This window comes from Anser brachyrhynchus (assembly GCF_964034855.1).
Source record: "Anser brachyrhynchus genome assembly, chromosome: 5".
Lineage (NCBI taxonomy): Eukaryota > Metazoa > Chordata > Aves > Anseriformes > Anatidae > Anser > Anser brachyrhynchus.
In genome coordinates, this window is record NC_137699.1 from 30,195,360 (window position 1) to 30,214,331 (window position 18,972).

The following is an 18,972-nucleotide window of genomic DNA, read 5'->3' on the forward strand; positions in this document are numbered from 1 at the left end:
GGGAAGGGAGGCGGGAAAAAGAGGGAGTGAGGGAGTGGAGTGAACAAAAAAAAAAAGGGAAGAAAGGAATCATGAGCACCAGGCAGGAACAAGCAGCAAAAGGAGGTTCTGGGGACAAGGGGGAGTGCAGATCACTGTCTTTAAAGTCTTGGATGTTTGTACTGTACTGCTGTTTGATATCACTGCAGATGCAAAAATCTGAAATTTTGTGGCAGGTGCTCTCAGTAGAAGATTCCTTTTTCGAGAATTTCATTCTCCAACTCTTTGGCTACCTAGATTTTAAATTAGTTAAATCTGATCAAGAGTTTTATCTGTATATTTTATTTTTTTCTCTATTTTACCAGCTGGTACATCTTTGAAGAGAGATTTCCTGTGCCCTTCCTCAGATGTCTGTGATATTTCCAAGAGGAACTGTCTTTCTGTAAGTGGAACTCTTCTGTGAATATCAAATTCATGATCTGAATTAGTTGAACACATTCACAGGAATGTGTGTATGCAGAGAAGTCTGAACAGTTTTAAAAATGAAATTTTTAGTACTTAAAATCATTTGCTTGATATTCCTGTTGTCTTAACCACAAATTAAATAAGATTTTTCATGATTCATAGTTGTGAATAATGATGGATGCTCAGGGGAAGCTCCTTTTTTGGCTTTGGACATTTGAAATGAATAGTAAACTTCTATTCTCTAGCTTAGACAGTGATAATAAAAGCAGTACACATCTCTGTCAACATTTGTGAAAAATAAGTCTCTGGGGATTTCTGAATGTTTTATTTAATGATGAGAACAGTAAATCTGTCCTGTGTGGTGTCTGAGTGAGCTGTCTTTTATCAAAACATTATTAATTGATTTTTATACTTTACAGCTGTGTTTTGGGAATATGTGTTGGAATGAAAGCCAAAAGCTCCCCTCTGGATTGCAAGTCATATTGTAGAAGAGTTTTTTTTTTTAAAGCAATTTTGATCAGGAGGAAGAGGGAGGCCCTTGAGCTGCCTACTTAGCATGGTTTGCCAGCAATCTTAGAACTAGTTGAGTCATGGGAGCACAGCTCATCAGACCTGTGTATGTATGTAGGTGTTTGAAGATGAAGATGGGTACCCTGTCAGATCTTCATTTACACTTAAATGCATTCTTACCATCAAATTGTGAAATTAAGGATTTACTGGGATTGCTGAAGAACTGTGTATTTGTTTCTTTAGATATGAGCACCATGGAGATCAGCCTTCAAAGCTGCTGTTCTCTAGAAATACTGTGGTTTTTTTTTTTTTGTTAGTAGGTAGTTTTCTACTGGTTTGGAAACTGAATGTGTTTGTCACATGAGGAGGTGAATGTAGCCTGGGGAAGGGAGGAGTGGAGCAGGGGAAGGGAGGATCCGGCCTCCCTGCCCTGGCAGGGGCAGGCCTTCAGCTTGCCTCATGCTGTAACATTAAGTTGAAGCCTCAGGCTCCATGAGGGGTCCCAGCGCAATCCTTGTGGGCCTCCTGGATGGTAATACCTGTTTTGTCCCTAATCTGGACTGAATAGATCAACACGGTGGCACTTAGGAAGCCCTGGACCACAGAGTATGCTCATGCGGTCTGCACTGTTCTGCAGCACAGAAGAATACAAAACCGTAGGAGAAATACAGCTGCATATTTGGCCATGGTAAAATAATTCACAGAAGTATTATGCAGCATCTCATTTTAGGAGATAGTTGAGAATTGAAACATTGAATCCTCTGGGATCATCATAGCTATTTAAAGTTAAGAATGCATATAGTACCACAGTTATTTCCTTTGGTGTGCACGTGTTGTCTCCTCTCTAAAAATTACAGTCATTCTGTAGACTACTCAAAACAGGAAAAAAATGGACTGCCTGTACTAGCTACTCTGGGCTGTGGTTATGAAAGCAAGTGTAGGAATTTAGTAGTCATAGTAGTTGTACCGTAAAAATAACAGTTGTGAAAGTTATTGCTTTTTACATAATGATAATTTTAAAATTATCATCAGCTGTTTTTATACAGAATGAATGTCAAATATAGATGGCTTACCACATAAACCTCTCAATGGCAAAAAACAAAAGACAAAAGCCACAAATAATGAGATCACTGAATCCTACAGCACAAACCATTGACCTTATTGTCTCAAAAAATAAAAAATAAACAACCAACCCACCCCCTCTAATAATTTCTTGTTTATAACTAAATTTCTTATTAGTGTCAAAAAAGTTGAAGCTTCAGTTATTGGCTTAATTGGTCATTTAACACAAAAGGATTTCATAGTATTAGAACATCTAAGTGTTCTGGTTTTAAATGTAAAATTGTAGAGTATATTTTATGTGAAGTAATGTGACCAAGAAGAGGCTTTGGCAAAAGGTTCAATTTCAGTGAATCCAGCAAAAATTGCAGAGCTCGCTTTTTCTTGCACCTGCTTTACGTAAACATACTGCGCTTGTACCGAAACTGTATTTTGTTTTTGTGAGTATGATAGTCTTACCAGCAATTTCATTTAATCATCCACTGCTAGTTTTTTTTAAAAGCACTAAATTTAATTTTTAAAGTTCAGGCTCTTATGAATGGGAAGACATCAAAGGAGAAGGCCAGTAACTGGGGAAAGAGCCATACACAATGTAAAATATGGAATAACGAGAGAGAGGCTAAGAGCCTGTTCTGTCACATTTCAGTTTAAAATAGCTGGGGACATAAGGAAATAAGCAAATTATTTGATGAGTTAGCAATGAACTTAGCTGCAGCAGTTTGAAGAGAAGCAAGGACAGCCAACAGCTTGTCAATTTGATGGATTGACCCCAAAGTTCACTTAAAAAAGAAATCACTCAAGAAAATTTATTGCTTTCATATGCTTTTACCAATGTGTCTGTTCTCAGCTTCTAGCCTGTGAACCACCAGTGGAATTCAGAGCCTGTCCATCATCTGCAAACAAAAGTATTTTTGATAACCGTGCAATTGAGCAATAGAAGACGAATAATTCAATGTGTCTTACAAATGTGCCTGTCCATCATGTGTAAACAAAAGTGTTTTTGATAACCGTGCAATTGAGCAATAGAAGATGAATGATTCAATGTGTCTCACAAAAAGCTGAAGAAAATAATTAGAAAGAAAGACAAAAGCATACTTGGCTGTCAATGTAGAAGCATCTTCCTGGTGGTCCCCAGACTTAGGCAGCATGACAATTGATCTCCTCAGCTTTTCATCAGTGGGGCTGCCGCTGTTTAATTTCGGTCACCACCCTTGTCTATGCAGTTGCACCACACTGCATAGAACTAGCGTTGCCTGTGCTCATGGTGGTGTTGCTGGAGGTGAGCGGGGTTGTGCAAGTTCCCCTCCCTCTACAACCACTTACGTATCTGTGATGCTTTTCACTATTCTGTCCTTAGTTTGTGTATAATTTGATGAAGCTAGGGAAGTTGCATCAGGGCTTCGTGGAGAAGTTGTCTTGAAAGAAGGCAGGTAGTTTTTCATGAGCTGCTGCTAACTACCTGTTTCCTCCCAGAATTTTCCTGGGGAAGAGGCGCATCACCTTCTGAAGTCAGCCCGTAAGAGTTTTTCATAAACTGAGCGGCTGAGTTGGGAATCTTTTAAGTACCCTGAAGAGACCTTTCTTTTTGTTAAGCTCATGTACATGTTAATGGAAGTTGTTTTGCATAGGAAGATACAGGAGAGCTATTTTAAATATTGGTATAAATCCGTAGATATTGGTAATTCTGTTTTCCAGTTACTATTAGCTGAGACATCAAATATATGTTAAGGATACTTCACATTGCTGTGTTTAAGAATCTGCAAAAAATTGTGACAGTCAGGCTTACATTAATTCCAAGTATAAGGAGGTATAACCAAGTACTCTTGTTCTGAGGGTGTTCTCATTCTTTTATCACCGTAAAATATTTTCTTTATAACAATCTCCTGGTTATCAGCACTTTTCAGATGCCTCTCAAGGTATCACCATAGCTCTTTACATATATGCCTGTTAAAAGTTATTGAATTTAATATATTTTTTCCAACAGAGTATTTGCAAATTTCCATTCAGGTGCATACTATCTGAAGCGTTCTTTTTACCAGTAAATCTTGAAAACAAATTCTTGAAGGAGGAGGCGAATTATTCACCTAAAGAAAATAAGGGTACTTCTTGGACAGATTAATGTATTTCAAGCTGTGTTCTCCATCTATAATCAGATTTGGGAATGCAGTTTTCTGCAGTGCGCCTGCACTTTTTTGACTTGCATTTAAAATATACAGGCAAAAGCTATACCTAACAGAAGTGATGCTCTCTTACCTCCCATGTGATGATAAAAATGTGACATGATGTATGCTGTCACTGAGTCAAGAGAGCTGGGTGGTTCACAGAGTAAACAGATCACAAGTCCATTTTTCTGTGTCTGTATGGGAAGGGAGGGAAGAAAAGTGGGAGACTTCTTTCAGGTTTTGCACTTCATTTTGGGTAAAGTCAGTGTTTTACATCTGTTAATGGGGGAAAAAATCGGTTCATGAAATCGTATTAATTTAGTAAAGCCTTTAAATCCTTGATTTTTCTTCCAGTACAGAATGTTGTTGCAAGAATCCTTTCCTTAAACTTTTCAACAAAGGAGAGGTAATTACCAGTAACATGGTCATATTTTTTTTATAAAGTATGGCTGTTCATAAATACACAGTGTATTTTCCTATGTGACTTAAATTCTATGGACTTCCATTAAAACACTCTGAATAGAATAATTTCCAAAATACCAGTGAATGTGTCTGAGTTAGCTTTCTATATGGTAGTTGGTTAAGAAGGCCATAATAACAAACATAGTGGGACAGGCCATGCATCCATCTACCTTAGCAATCTTTTTGACATGGTGCTCGCTTAGTATCAGAAGTTTAGAGAAAAATATGAGAGCAGGGCAAGCACACAATGATCTTTACACACTTATTTCCTCTAGCGTTTAGTAGCTTTTGACTCTTGCATCAGGGGAGACATCATGTGCAAAGTGTGCTTTAATAGATATTTATTTCATTGAAGCATGAAATAAGTAAGCTTTGTGGAGTCTAGTAGTATTTTCTGACAGAGATCCGTTGTTTATGTGATTTGTAAGGTATTGTCATTATTCTAAATAGGGTATCTAATTATTTTATTTGCTGCCCAATTTTAATATTTGGAGAGAAATCAAATGATGATTTCCTGTTCCTCTTTTCCATGTTTTCCATGATTTTATTGACCTTCTGTTTCCTCTCAACTGTCTGTTCCAGAACGAAGGGCTCTTAAACCCAGGCAGCCACTGAAAGAACTTCCTTCTTGCATGTTCCTGCTTCTGTTGCTGGCATAAGTGTTCCTATAGTCACACAAAGACTCAGAGCAAGGGACTGATCTGCCTAAAAATTTACTCTTCACCATCCCTAGATACTTTGAATAGTTAAGCTCAGCCAGCCCATCCCTCTGTGTGGGTGCATGGCCATAGGATGGCAGGAACGGTAATAAGCAGATGGACACCTTCTCGGGTCTGTGGACTTCAACTCTCTGCTCTATGAACACTTCTTACCTGGTGTTAAATGGAAATTTGTTGCTTTATCTCTGGCTGTGCTCTAAATACACGCATACAAAGAAATGGTTTCAAACCAGAGACTTGAGAGCTTTTTGTTCTGGGGCGGTTAATGTCAAAGTGTACAGGTAACTCTTAACACCCAACAATAAATGAGTGATGGTGAACCCACTGCCTAAGCAAGCCTTCCAGGGGAGGAGTGAACGCACAGCCAGCGAGTCTCTGTGTGCAGGCTCCCCAGCCATCCGTGCTGCATGCGTGGGCCTCTGTCGCCTCTGCAGCTGGTCTGATGGGGACGTGTGCGTGGATCTGGGCTAGTGGCCAGCTCTGGCCCAGCTCCCGAGGCGGGTCTCTGTGCCGCAGCTTTTAGAGCAGAGCTGGTAAGACGAGAAGACAGTAGAGACAGTCTTGTGGAGGTGGGGAGGGAGGCATGCTGTAGAGGCAGCGTTTGGAGAATACAGGAGTGAGAGGGAGGAATTTGAGCACTGGTATTTGAGGGGTATACAAATGTTGCTGCTTTTTGTTCAAGTGGGGTTTGACTTAAAAACCCAAAACACCTACATCCCAGCTGTCAGGTAACGGCCTGACAGACTTCATGCTGACAAACTTGTCTGTGAGAAGTTGATGGGAGTTACCTTTGGGAGGTACACATGGTCTCGTGTGGTCAGTCAGCCATGCACCCCGGCATTGCACTTTCATACTTCTGTCAGTAGAAGAAATACAGCACTGTGTCCAGGAACATGAGTAGCTTACAAGTTGACAATGGGATCATCATCCATTTGAACCTTTTGGTTCCTGCCTGCTCCCTCACCACACCCCTCCACTTACTTTCTTTACCATCTTTAATGGCTCCAGCACAGGGCATGAGTAGCTTCATTTTCCCCAAAGTTGACCTTTTGGCAATGAGTTTGCCATTTTTTTGCAGGCCTGGTTTTCCATCATGGCTGTATCTAGAGTATATTTCCCTTTATACTGTAGGTAACAGAACCTGGCTTGTTGAGACTTAATTCTCTACCACCTCCTCGCCGTGCAGTGTAATTCTCTACCACCTCCTCGCCGTGCAGTGATCTGTCCATGTCCTGTGTAATGCCCGTGATCCACTAGGATCTTCAGTTTTCTTTTGGTTCCCTCTTACCTCCATTCCCTCCTATATTTCTGAGTTATCAGATGGTAAGATGAACCTGCTGTGGCTGCTTCCAAGATGTACGTGCTGACTGGCTACTTTAGTGGCGACACTAGTTTGGTCTCTTACCTATCAAACTGCCTACTTTTGTATTTTAGGCCTACATCGTTTCTGAGACTTCACAGCCTTGTCAGACTTAGTAAAAGCTTATGTATGTATAATTGGGGTAATTTATTAAGAAAGGAAGGATAGCAATGGTGACTGCAGAAGTCTGACTTGTTTAGGAAACCAGGGAAGGGGGGAGAGATGAATTCTTTATTCAAAGTCAGCTAAGTTTTGCAACGTTCTTATGCTTTTTATTTCCTTTCCCCGTCTGTGTTGTTTTAATGTTGTTTACCAGTATGATGACCCCTTCAGGAGTTCTCACTGAGAATGGCCTCTAACTTTCATCTGAACATGCTGATTTCTTCTGCTTCTATAAATTTCACTGTACAGCTGGAATAGCCGTGCTTCACTAGTTTAACACAAAACAGAGATGCATTTATTAGCTGGATAATGTCTGTGCTTCTGGAGTCAAGTCATATTTGCACTTGGTAGAGTTTATAGAAGGCTGTTTTCTCAGTAGAGAGATTGTGGAAAATGCATCATGCAAAATCCTCAGGAATATTATTTTCAGCAAGTGTCATGTACCAGATGGCTTTGCAACCTATTTAGCTATCTGTTTTTGTTAATCTTGCTTTGCTTGCTTGAGACCTCAAAACTTAATTTCCCCACCTGCTGATAAATATAGGGTCATAGGAATCGCCACGTTGTGTCAGACCATCTGTTCTTTAATTAGGACTAGTAGCAGATGCTTGGGATGATGATGCACAAAAATCTACAATAGGCAGTTATGTTAATAATATGCTCCAGGGAATCTCTCTCTGGGATCCTGTTAGTTCAGCTTGCGTTGTAAAGCTATTTATTTTTAAATATTTTCTATTGTGATGCCATTTTATCTTTTGTTCTCCCCTTTAATGTTGCTAAGCTTTTGGCTTGGCAGTCCTGCATCCCTCACAGTGAGTTCCCTGGGTAGATAAACGAAGTGTCTTTGGGTGGGGAACTTGTCAACTTTCAATTTGGTTGAATGCCTTCCCTGTCTCTTGTGTTATTCAGGGAAGGAAATCCTTGGTCTGCCTTTCCTCTGCCATTTTAAAAATCTTTTTCTTGGGGGGAAAAAAATTGTATTCTTCCTGATGCTTCTTCATGCTTTTTGTTATTCTTGATTCCTGTCTCCAAAAGGAGAGAAAAACACAACTGTGGTAACTGGATGATTCAAATTTCCCACCGTGCTTCAGTTGAAAAAACACCAGTGATGCCTATAAAAGAAAATTTTTTCTTACTCTACCGAAGAAGTATAATTTATACAAAGTACTTTCAGTATTTTAGTTTTTATTTGAGGAAGATGAGCTTTGTTGTGATAGTGAAGGTGCCTTTGCAATGGGCATGTTGACTAAACCTGCTACAGGGCTGCAGCAAAGTGATGGTTTTTTTCCAACTGTTTTCAAAGCCGCCTTGAGCAGAGCATGGCACAGAACTAAAAGGTGGGGAGAGTTCCTTCTCAGGGCCATGGGTGTGCCTGTGTTTCCCTTGGCAGTCCTAGATCTGAAATGAGAAACAGCACTTCTTTTCGTACTGCAACTGGAGTGGTGCTTAAAGAATTGCTGATCTGGGGGACAAACATCCCTTGCTGATAGTAACAGCAATGCTACTAGCTAAACAGCAGCTCCCAAACTAGGGGTTGTGGCAGAACAAATGGGCATGGACACAAGAAACTAGTTACTGTTTGGGGGGGTGGGTTGTTATACTGTGCTGATCTGAAATAAATTTAAGAGCAATTGATAGAGAAATGGTTTGATATAGATTATGACAATAATTTTAAATATCTGTGTAAAAGGGATCTCAGTTGTCTCTGTTCTTGCTTTTTTATTTCTGTGGGGCCTTATTTCTCTGTGGAGTATTACTCATGAATTGCTAGCCTCCCTATATCACTTACATTTTTGTATATAGCTTCTTAGGTAACTCATTAAACTTCGAGGTCAGTGTAAGTTAGTAGTTGAAGGAATCAATAGGATTTGAGTGAACGGAAGTAAGAAAATTATGGGGAGGAGAGATAGGTTTAGGTTAGATACATTAATAGAGAAATGAGATGTTGAACCCTATCCTCCTAGCCAGCAAAGGAATGCAGTTTTTTCTAACCTGCTTCTAAGCATTAGAGCCAGAAGCCTCTGTTGTGTTGTGCTCAGGTTTCCAAGGAGATGTGAGATATTTTTGCAAAACTGAGAAATTGAGAAATCATGGAAAGAGGAATTTTAAATTGCATGTCAAACCACAAAATGCAGTGGCACGGAAGATTTGTAATACAAAGTATTTTAAGGGTAGAACTTAAATGCTGTACAGCTGAAATCCTTTTGCACCGATGGTAATGATTAGCATTTAACTGAGAGCTATTTTAGGATGATAAACAACATTCTTTTCATTTTCAACTGCTTGGAGAGAAAACTAGGTGCCCAGATAAATAGATGCTATTTATCACCAAGTCTGCAAGAATTCTTTACCCAGAATTAAAAATCCTAAAGTGTTACTAAGAAATTAAGATGGTTTAAAAATGCTGGAGATATAGTTCTTGAAATGCTGTTTGGCTTGAGAGTGTTGAATAGGTAGTACAGATTGAGCAGCCCAGGAATGTTCTGTGTCTAGGATGTTAAAAGCTGCTTAAGATTATATGAAGTATTTGTCAACTTCTTGAGGAAACTGGAAATTTTCAGTTGACGACAGCATGTGTGTAGCATCCAACTTTTTTGCATTCAAGAGTAAAGGCAAAATGTAGTAAAACCTGCTTAGATGCCGGCTTATGCTTTGGAGTACTGGGTAGCTGCAGGACACCCCATGAAGCCAGAAGAGTGGACTGATTTTGCTAATCATGGACATGTGTCATGCTTTGTGAGAGAACTTGTAAATTAATAATCAAGAGATGGACTTCTTTGTAGTGGTATGACAATTTTCATGGCCTAGAATGTCTCGGTGTGCAGCATTGCTAGGATCCGTGAGTCTACAGCAGACTGTCCGGCACAAAGAGAGTAGCATCTGAACTGACGTGGTACAAAGTGTGTACTTTCTGCTGTATGGCATATATAACCTTAAGCTTTCTTCTAGCCATACCTTACTGTAGATACTTCATGGTTCTACTTGCCTGTATTTGTTTCATCTGTTAATTTTAATCATGGCTTTGCTTCTGCACCTGTGCTATCACTAACATGCTGGTCAGCATCTTTATCCCTCTGGTTGTGATACTATTTCTGTACCCCAGGCGTGGCTGGCAGGTGGAGCAGATAGGTAGGGTGTGTAGCAGGAAATCACAGGGAGGGGTTCTGTGAATCCCCATGAAAACTCAGTAGGAGAAGGGTAGGTGGAAACAATACTGTTGTCAGTTTGAGCTGGAAGCCAAGGGGGGATTGCAGGAGGGACTCTAGTTAGTATCGGTGGGAAAAGACCAGGGGTTTTAATGAACATGGATAAAACTTTGGCTCCAATGTAAGCATAACTGAGATGGTAAATCATTCAGCAACGAACTATGTCTGCTGGGAATTGGTCTCCCTCAATACTACTTGTCTGGGGTGAGCCAGCACTGGCATTACTGGCTCCCCAGCTGTCCATAGTTCTGCTTCCTGTTTATTCTATAAATTAATGAAGGTATTCTTCTCAAGCAGGTAATAATGTGACTTTTAAAGATAGAGATGCATGATTTGTTAAAAACATTTTTTGTTTGTATTTTTAGAACGTCACTATGTAAGAAAAAAACAAAATGCAAAGCACAGTGTTAAGCTTTCTGGTAAAAGCAAAATGTTGTATCCTGTACTTTTATATGCTTAAAATCTCTGTTCTATAAAACAATTTTTTGCTGGCATATATCTTCATGATGGCTTCATACTGGTTTTGGTTTTAAGACTTAGGATTTGTTTAACTGAATATTCTAGGACGAAGCATTCAGCTGTATTTACTTTGTAATGTGTCAAACCTTAATTTCATTGTATCACCCACTAAGATCTTTGGACATTGATATAAACAAGTGAACAAAGTGAAGTATTTGTATCAGTGAATGTATTTGTAATGTTGAATTTTGTAATGTTGAAATTTGAAAACACCGCTGTTTTGGGAAAATAATACAAAGGTCCACAAAATAGTAAAACCTACAAAATAGTAAAATTGCAGAAGTTTTGAAGATTATGAAATAGTTAAAGGATATGTTGCTGATGCAAAAAAGACATCTTGACCAGCTATATATGACTGCATTCCTTGCTTATGCATACTGCTTTTTTGAAGTATTGGGCCTCTGAACTACAAAAATGATGCAAGTTTTACCTTTGCTTGAAAAACAGGATGTGTTTGATACTAAAGTAATAGAAAAATGTGAGAGGAATGATTTAGGAGATGTAGCTTGAATAAGGTGGAAAAAAAGGACTGAAAATGCAAAAACTTCAGGAAATAATAAAAATAAATATTAGGGAAGCTGAAATTGCCTACTCCGTAGGGGCAGTTATTCAGTTGTTCACAACCGCACTTCCTATTTCTGCTCATGAATGAGTTCATGATTTTAGCTTAGTAATATGTATAAGTAGTGAAAGCAGAGGAAACTATATAGGGGCCAACTGGTGAGATGAATATATATATATATATATATATATATATATGTATGTATATGTATATTATATATATATATTTTTTATTCCTGCTGGTTTTGGTACCTGGGTTACTTGGGGGCAGAGTGAGCTCTAACGCCGCAGTCAGCGCTTCAGTTGTGTAGGCATGCATTCAGGACTTCCCCGAAGACAGCAAAGTGAAGATTTTTTTGGTGAGGGAGGTTCCAGTGAAACCTCAAAGATGAGAGGAATTTCAAAAGGAAACTAAAATGATCATCTGTCATGAGAGATTCATTGGCTGCTATTCAGAACATAAAACTGTGCAAAATGCTTGTGGCCAGCTAAATGAATATGAATGTGTTACATTTTTCCACCCCCCTTTGCATGCATAACAGAACATGTCTGAATCAAAACGGTTTAGGCAGATCATAGTTGGTTAATGCCCACTTGGTATTTAAAACTTTCCTGGAAGAAAATACGTTTGTTTGGTTTAAATCAATTTTATGCTGAAGGACTTCCAAACTTCTTGTGAAGCTTTTACATCGATGGTGAGTTGTCCATTCAGTTACCTTCCTTACAGAACTGACATCGGGTTTCGTTAGAAATATGGTTTGCTGCTGTTAACATTTAGTTTGTTAAAGTACACAGGAATAAATAATTCCTAAATATAGTTTTTTTTAGTGATTTTATTCTCAAGGACCAATGAGTAGGGTATCCCAAACTGCGCATATCTTGCTCAAGGAAGGGTCTTGATTGTGGTGTGTCTTTGGATGTAAAGTCAGAGCAATTACTGTCTGCATTAGATTTAGCAAAGAAAATAATAAATACAGGTCTGAGAAAGCTTTTATTCACTGTGGAAATCAGCGTGGTGAACTAGGCAGAGGTTTTGTAGGAAGAGGTGGCCATCTAAAGAACTGAGGATTTGTATAGTAATTATGTAGACAAAAGTTGTCTAAATAGCAGTGCATCAGCTTTTCTGTATTTCTTCTGCTTGTGATGTTTAGAAGTTTTACTTTGTCATTTGCTTTAGAGAAAACATGGATTGCAGTTTTAATCCCTAGGTGACAGCACAGTGTCCTGTTCTTTACAGCAGGCAGGTGCCACCAAACCGTGTGATGCCGTTGTTCCCCGTGGGAGAGCCGAGCCACCTCTGCTCTTCCTGCCTCCCCCGGGGCGTGGAAGTGGGTACGGTGAGCAGCGGGTGCTGCTTGTGCCCCAGCGTGCCCGCTGCCCCCCAGCCTGCCAATCCCCGCAGCTTGCGATGTCTCAAAGCTGCACGCCTGTGCGCACGCATGCCCTCTGGTGACAGTGGAGCATCTTTGGAAGTTCAGGGAAATGCAACAAAATACTGAAAGTAAAAAGCTCTCAGCTCAGGAGGGCTCTTCTGTTCTCCCCCCCCCCAAAACAGAGTGGGACAGAGATCCGAGTGGTGCGATAATTTGTGTGGCAACTGTAAAAGCTTTCAAACTGTGTAGGCTTAACACTTTTACCATCGCTTCGTCATCAAAGGTACCAAGAACCTCTGTACAAGCTTTCATCTTTGTTTCTAGATGAGAGGTGGGGGCAGGCCATGGCTTTCAACTTAATGCACGCTACAGTTCACACAGCGACATTCTCTTCAGGTCATGTTTCCAGCAGTCCTGCAGAGCTATGCTGCAGCTCTTGCTCTCGTGCATCCATTTGTGCTCACCCCCTTTTCTCTGTTCTCCCCTCAGTTGCTGCCAGTGTTGAGTTAGATCAGAAGTCCCATTCGTCCTAATGAAGCCATCAGTTAAATGCGTGCTTTAAATCCAGATCAGTTCTTCAGTCCTGCTGCCCTCCTGCAGCAGGAGTTTGGCTTGGCCAGGTGGGATCACTGGCACTGAAGTCCAGCCCAGGCACTGGGAAACTTAGAGCTGTTCTGAATTTGTCAATGTTTGGTTAACTTGCAGAGCCTTTGTAGATACAACTTAAAAAAATAAATAAATAAAGGAGGAGAGAGTTCTTTTTTTTGGTAAGGATTTGAGGAAAAAATTGCTTTCCTTTTTGTTTCATCTCAGTTTAATGAAATTGGGCGTTACAGTTCTGCATGTGGATATCATTCTCTGTGTCAATGAAATCCTCCTTTTCCTTCCTAGCTGCTGTAAATTTACTGCTGCAGTGTCCTGCTCTTTCCTTCAGATCAGCGGCTCAGTCTGAATTCTCACCAGCTGTAGAAATACGATTGAATAATGTTCTTTTTATGAAAAACGCTAGCGGTGTTGTGTTGTTGGTTTCTTCCTCCTTTCTGCTAGTTCTTCTCTGCTGCTGAACTTTCCATGTGAACCCACTTATTTATACTTACTTGTGTTATTTGAAGGAGCAACTATAAGAAAAGTGGAAGGACAGACTAAGAACAAAATATCGGTCCTTTTTTGTGATCCCGATGTGTTGTGAACACAGAAAAGTCCCACCAGCAGAGATGTAGCCCTGGTCTGATGGCTCTGAGCCACGTGCATCTCAGGGCCTGGCTGACACGTCTCGGAGCAAATTGGTTTTGCTCTTGGAGAAGTCTGTTTTGAAAGGGCTGTGAAGTGGGATGGTGGATCCCTGTTATCACGCACAAGTCATAGTGGAAGAGAAATAGTTAGGGAACTTCATAAGCTTTCCTGCTTAGAGTAAGATCTTTAAGGCTGGACTTTACTAGATACCAGCTTTAAAAAGCAAATGCCAGTGGATTATGAGGAAAGAGGAGGGAAACATACCTGCCTGTACAAAAACGTGTCGTATGAAGTAATAGGATACCATCATACAAAATAAATGGAATACGCAGTGGTGTGAGTTCAGGTGTATAAAAATAGTGGTAAAGCAGCATTACTTTCTTTGTTAATGGAGCATTGTCCCTCGGAGATCTTAAAGGTGGACCTGACTGTGGTGAGACAGCACCTCTGCCTACCTTTTCTCCTTGCCGCTCTCCTTGAGGCTCTTCATTACCCGGCAGTTAAGAAGTCACCTTTATGGTGCTCCGTGTATCGCATTACCTGTAGCGTTTGAATCATTATTCAGTTTGTAAAATGAGTACCTCGTGGAAGTCTTTGGAGCTAATTAGATGTCTTCCTCCCAGGAGCCATCCCTCTGTAAGCAGAAACAGCAGAAGCACAGTACTGTGCCGAGTCCCAGGGAGGCTGAAACGTTTCCCCAGCTGCTGCTTCTGCCTGGGCTGGCAAGTTGTGTCCATTTCATCGCTCACATTTACATGTCGCAGCCCTAAGCAGAAACCTCAGGGCATAGTACCACTTAATGTATAGTAAATACTGTTTGCCTTTCACAAAATGGCTAAATGAAACATGCGTTCTAAGCTTTAACAAGTGTCTTTATAACCATTTTATACAGCTTTAGAACTCATCTAATCTTTAATGGGTTTTTAAGAGGTCTGGTAAATAAAAGGTATTTTCTTACTAATGCTGTCACCCACAGATTTAAGAAAAAAATGGCTGTGGCTGAAAGCCATTTAACAATTTCTTAATGGAGTGGTGTTGAGAATAAAACAAAAGTGTTCTAACAGCACCGGTCTTTGACAGCTGGGGAGGCAAAGGGAAACTCACCAGTGGTGCCAAATCCGGAAGGTGACTGTATGCAGATCAGCACTGAGACGAGAGCCTTGTGCTACTTGCGCGCTTGTTCCAGCAGTCTGTTTCCTGTTAAGTTAAGCTGATGCTTATGACTTTTTACAGCTGTTTGACCTGCAGAAGCTAATTTTAGCTGCATTATGGTATACCAACAAGTATGCTACACATTAATCTCACTCTTTTTTCTTGTCTTTTCAGCAGATTTAGGGAAGCATTTAACTGGGTCTTAACTAATTCCTCAAAACAAATCTTTCAAACAAATACTACAGAACAAAAAGAAAGCATTTTTTTCTGAAAACTTTTCCCTTGGCTATTTGCTTTCACCATCATTGTTTGACATCAGTCCTCCATTTGATATGATGTCTTTTGGTTACTAATATGAATACACTGTGGAAAAGACATCTCCATTTCTCTATATCTATTCCTTTCTCTACCTGAAGTGTTAAAATCTATCTGTGTATTTCATGAAGGTTTGAAAAAGTGACTGAGACTGTTGTTTCTCTGTAGGGAAGTGACATTTTCATTTTCTGCTTTTACCTCTGTGTCCTGCTGCTATAATGACTGCTCACTGTTATTCTGTGGATAGCTCTGGTGAAAGTGTGTTTGTGGAACAGACCCATGAACTTTGTAGTGTGTCTTAAAGAAGTTGCTGAGAGCGTCTTTCAGGTCTATTTCAAAGATACAACATGCTTCATCCACAAACTTTCTGTTTGAAACCGTAGATGGAAGCAAGCAAAATGCTGTCTATAAAGTGAGTAATGTCCGTAATGGACGGCACGTGTAATGTCACGGTGCTGAGGAGATCGATTCCACCAGATGCTCAGCTGTCTCCTAGCCTCCAGCTGCTGCTTCACACCCAGATTGCTTGGAAAGTATTTGTAGTAATAGGGAAGGTGGACTTTGGTGTATTTTAGGCATCTTGGACTAAAAAAAGATTTTGTTTCTTGTTGGGCTCTATTGCTTTAGAATTGTTTGGTCTGAGTCCATTTTGAAATTCAGTTGTAATATTGAAAGAGAGTAGTAATAATCAGAAAGTCCATCTACTTTTTTGATCTACTACGGAGTTTCTTCTGGTATAACTTCTTATAGGTTGTTATTTGTGTTTTTTTAAACACAGTTCCTTTGTATCCTACAAACAAATGACAAAAGAACATATTGTCCTGAAGGCTATATATGTGCACAATTTCTGTGTGGATCGTGGAGCTTCAGAAAAGTTTTATGCAAATTAAAATCTCCCTTTTTTCTTTTGCTCAATGAAATTTATGCTTATCATATTCTGTTGCAAAGATGTCACTGAAATTCTGTTGTGAAGTGGTGTGTTTGTGCTTTCTTTGACCTCAGTTTTTTGATACCTAGTGAGCTATTTGTTTAGTATGAAGGTGTCTTTGAAAAGAGAAAATACACACCTGTGTGCTGATTCTCTGTTGCTGCTGTCTTCATTTGTTGTCATGAGGAGTAGTGGAGTGAATAGTTGAATCCCTGGAGGTATGTAGATTAGTAATAGATGCAGTGATGGCTTTAATGATAATGCTGCATAAGCAGTCTTTTTGCAAGGAAATTTAGTTCAGTAGTGCCAGTACTATGACTTGGTCTTTTGTAGCAGTCTTTCTGCACAGTGCAATTCACAGCACAGTTGAAAAATGAGAAGTGACAGTTCCTTGTTCCACTGTAAATGGCTTAATAAAAAATTATGATCCATGCCAGAACTTTTAATTGATCTTTTTATTCATAAGTGTTAATAATCATCCTGAAATACTGGCAAAATGAAGGGGAATATGAACGCAATTATTTCAATTTTTAGTTAAATGCCTGGATTTTTCTCATAACCTTCTAATTGAAACACTTTCACAGAATGCTGAAATTAAAGCTGCTTACAGATTTTTGGGATTCTCCTTTTCAGTATCTAAACTAGTATTGTAAATACATGCATACAGTGTATGTTTACAAAGCTGTGTATTTTTATATGGTATTTAGAGAGAGGTTCTTAAATTGTTTTGATGCATATGATGATATATTTGGTGAAATCTGCCACCGTTTTTTCTTCCCCATTGGAAATATCTTATTACTTATTTTTCATGGAGTTTTTGCTATAATACTATACTGACATTGCTGTTGAACTGTTGCTGCCCAGTGATGTTTGTCTATGTCCTTCTTGGCCAAGATTTTCTTGTAGGTGTCCAGTGAGCTAAGTAGGATATCTGACTGCATGTGGGTAGTTCCACTCTCTTATGTATGTGTGTATGTATAGTATCTACGTGGATATATCTGCAGAAGTATAATTGTACAGATTATGTATTTCAAAGGTATAATATAAATACCTTTAAAAAATGATTCTGAAGCTTCTCAAATTGTCATCTTCAGTTATTAGGTGCTTCTCCACTACCCAGTATTTTCCCAGCAGCTACAGTAAGTGTCAGGAATCTGGTGTGCAGGAAGATGGGGAAATTACAAGAAAAAGATACAGAGAACAATTTTTAACTGCTACCATGTTCCTTTAAGGAACTAGAGTTTACAAATACTTCTGCTCAATTTGAAAGTTGTAATCAACTAAAATGAGATTCTATAATAACAAGTATTTGACAGCATTAATGACAGATGATACTGATATCCCAGCTTTTACTACTGAAATGTGTTCTTAAGAGTGCCTTTCATGCTGAGTTATCCTTAAGTGGATTTATCCTTGATGAAAATATTGATATGCTTGGCAGGCAGTTCATAACGCTGGAGGGGCATTCCAACGTTTCATGCTCTTGGAATTTAAACCTACAGTTCTTCAAAAGGTGGAGTGTGTCAGAAGTTCAGATGAGCCTAAGAGTTTTGGTAACTTCAGACTGTGAGCTTTCGTGATTAAATTCTTAATTTTTTAGGTTCATCTACTGAATGTAACTATACTTTGTTGGATCTACGTAATTTTCTCTTCTATTGCTATGCTAATCCCTTGTGGAACTCCACAGGTAAACTGCAGGAAAGCCTCTATTCCAGGTTCCTCTTGCTACTGTTACTCTAAGACATAAGGATTTTTTTCAGGGTAGCTCTTACTGCATGGAAAAGCCCTGGAAGGCAGCTATGGACAGGGTGAAGTATTTCATATTGGGGTGCAAGTAATGTGTTATCTCCTAAATGAATAGCCACGCAGCTCACTTATTTTCTGCTGTGTTTTAATACTGGCCAGGACAGAGCAAGTATCCTGGGTTAAGTCTGCTGCTTGGTTGCAGTTCTCCCCTGATCAGTGTTGCTGTGTCAGTCTCATGTTCCCTTTACCATTGCTTTCTGGATTTCTCTTTGAAGTGCCCTGCTTGTTTCTCATCTTTTTGCATGTCATCTCTTGCCACTGCTCAGTACTTTAGCAGGGTGTAGAGTTACTCACCCCGACATGTACTCACTGTTTAAACAAATTCAGCTGCTTGCTTGAACCATCAGCTGTTGGAGCTGGTGTGTGATGAGTTTTCCAAAAGGGCTTCTTCCATACTCTGTTTGTCTGTACATTTTTTTGAAAGTCGGTAAACAAGTATGGTATGGCATGCTCTGTTATATTTCAGGTGAGGGTTGTGTAGTTTTCACTTATGTTCAGATGTTTTGTTTGAAATGGAGTTAATTTTTCTGTTGATGGAAACTGTTGGTAATTTGGCATCTGTTAAAACAAACATTCGCACTGCTAGATTTAAAAGCAATTCCTATTCCTGCCTTGCTGTGCTAAACTTGAGCATTGTTCTAAAAATATGGATCATCTTTTCTGAACATTAAAGATTATGCAGTTGTCTGTACATAATTGCTTGCCGAAAAAGAAGATGCCATTGATTTTTGGAGTAAGCAAAGTTACTTGCTCAGAGCTGTAATATGATTTTCAAACTGTGATATGTAATTGGCATCCAAAAATGACCTTTTGGGGTCCCATTGGGAACCTGGATCTACCATGAAAGCAGTGGCCTAATACAGGTAAATTGACCTGGGCTTTGTGCTTAACTGTCTAGGGCATGTATGTGTGCACGGCCAGGAAGGAGGAGGGGAGGGAAGATGCCAGCCACCTGCTTCTCAGCTGGAGTGTGCAGTTACCCTCAGCATCGTCACTTTGTG

The 18,972-nt window shown here is 39.6% G+C and overlaps 1 protein-coding gene across 26 annotated transcripts in view; it reads left to right on the plus strand.

Moving 5' to 3' along the window:
- SIPA1L1 (signal induced proliferation associated 1 like 1) overlaps positions 1-18,972 on the plus strand; it is a 205,577-nt gene that overhangs the window by 82,483 nt on the left and 104,122 nt on the right. For 21 of the 26 annotated variants that reach the window (XM_080595949.1, XM_080595945.1, XM_080595927.1 and 18 more), the window contains one exon: positions 345-421. The exons of the other annotated variants lie outside the window; for them this stretch is intronic. The gene's annotated coding sequence lies outside the window, so the exon portion shown is untranslated. The remainder of the gene's footprint in view (positions 1-344; positions 422-18,972) is intronic. 26 annotated transcript variants of the gene reach the window in all.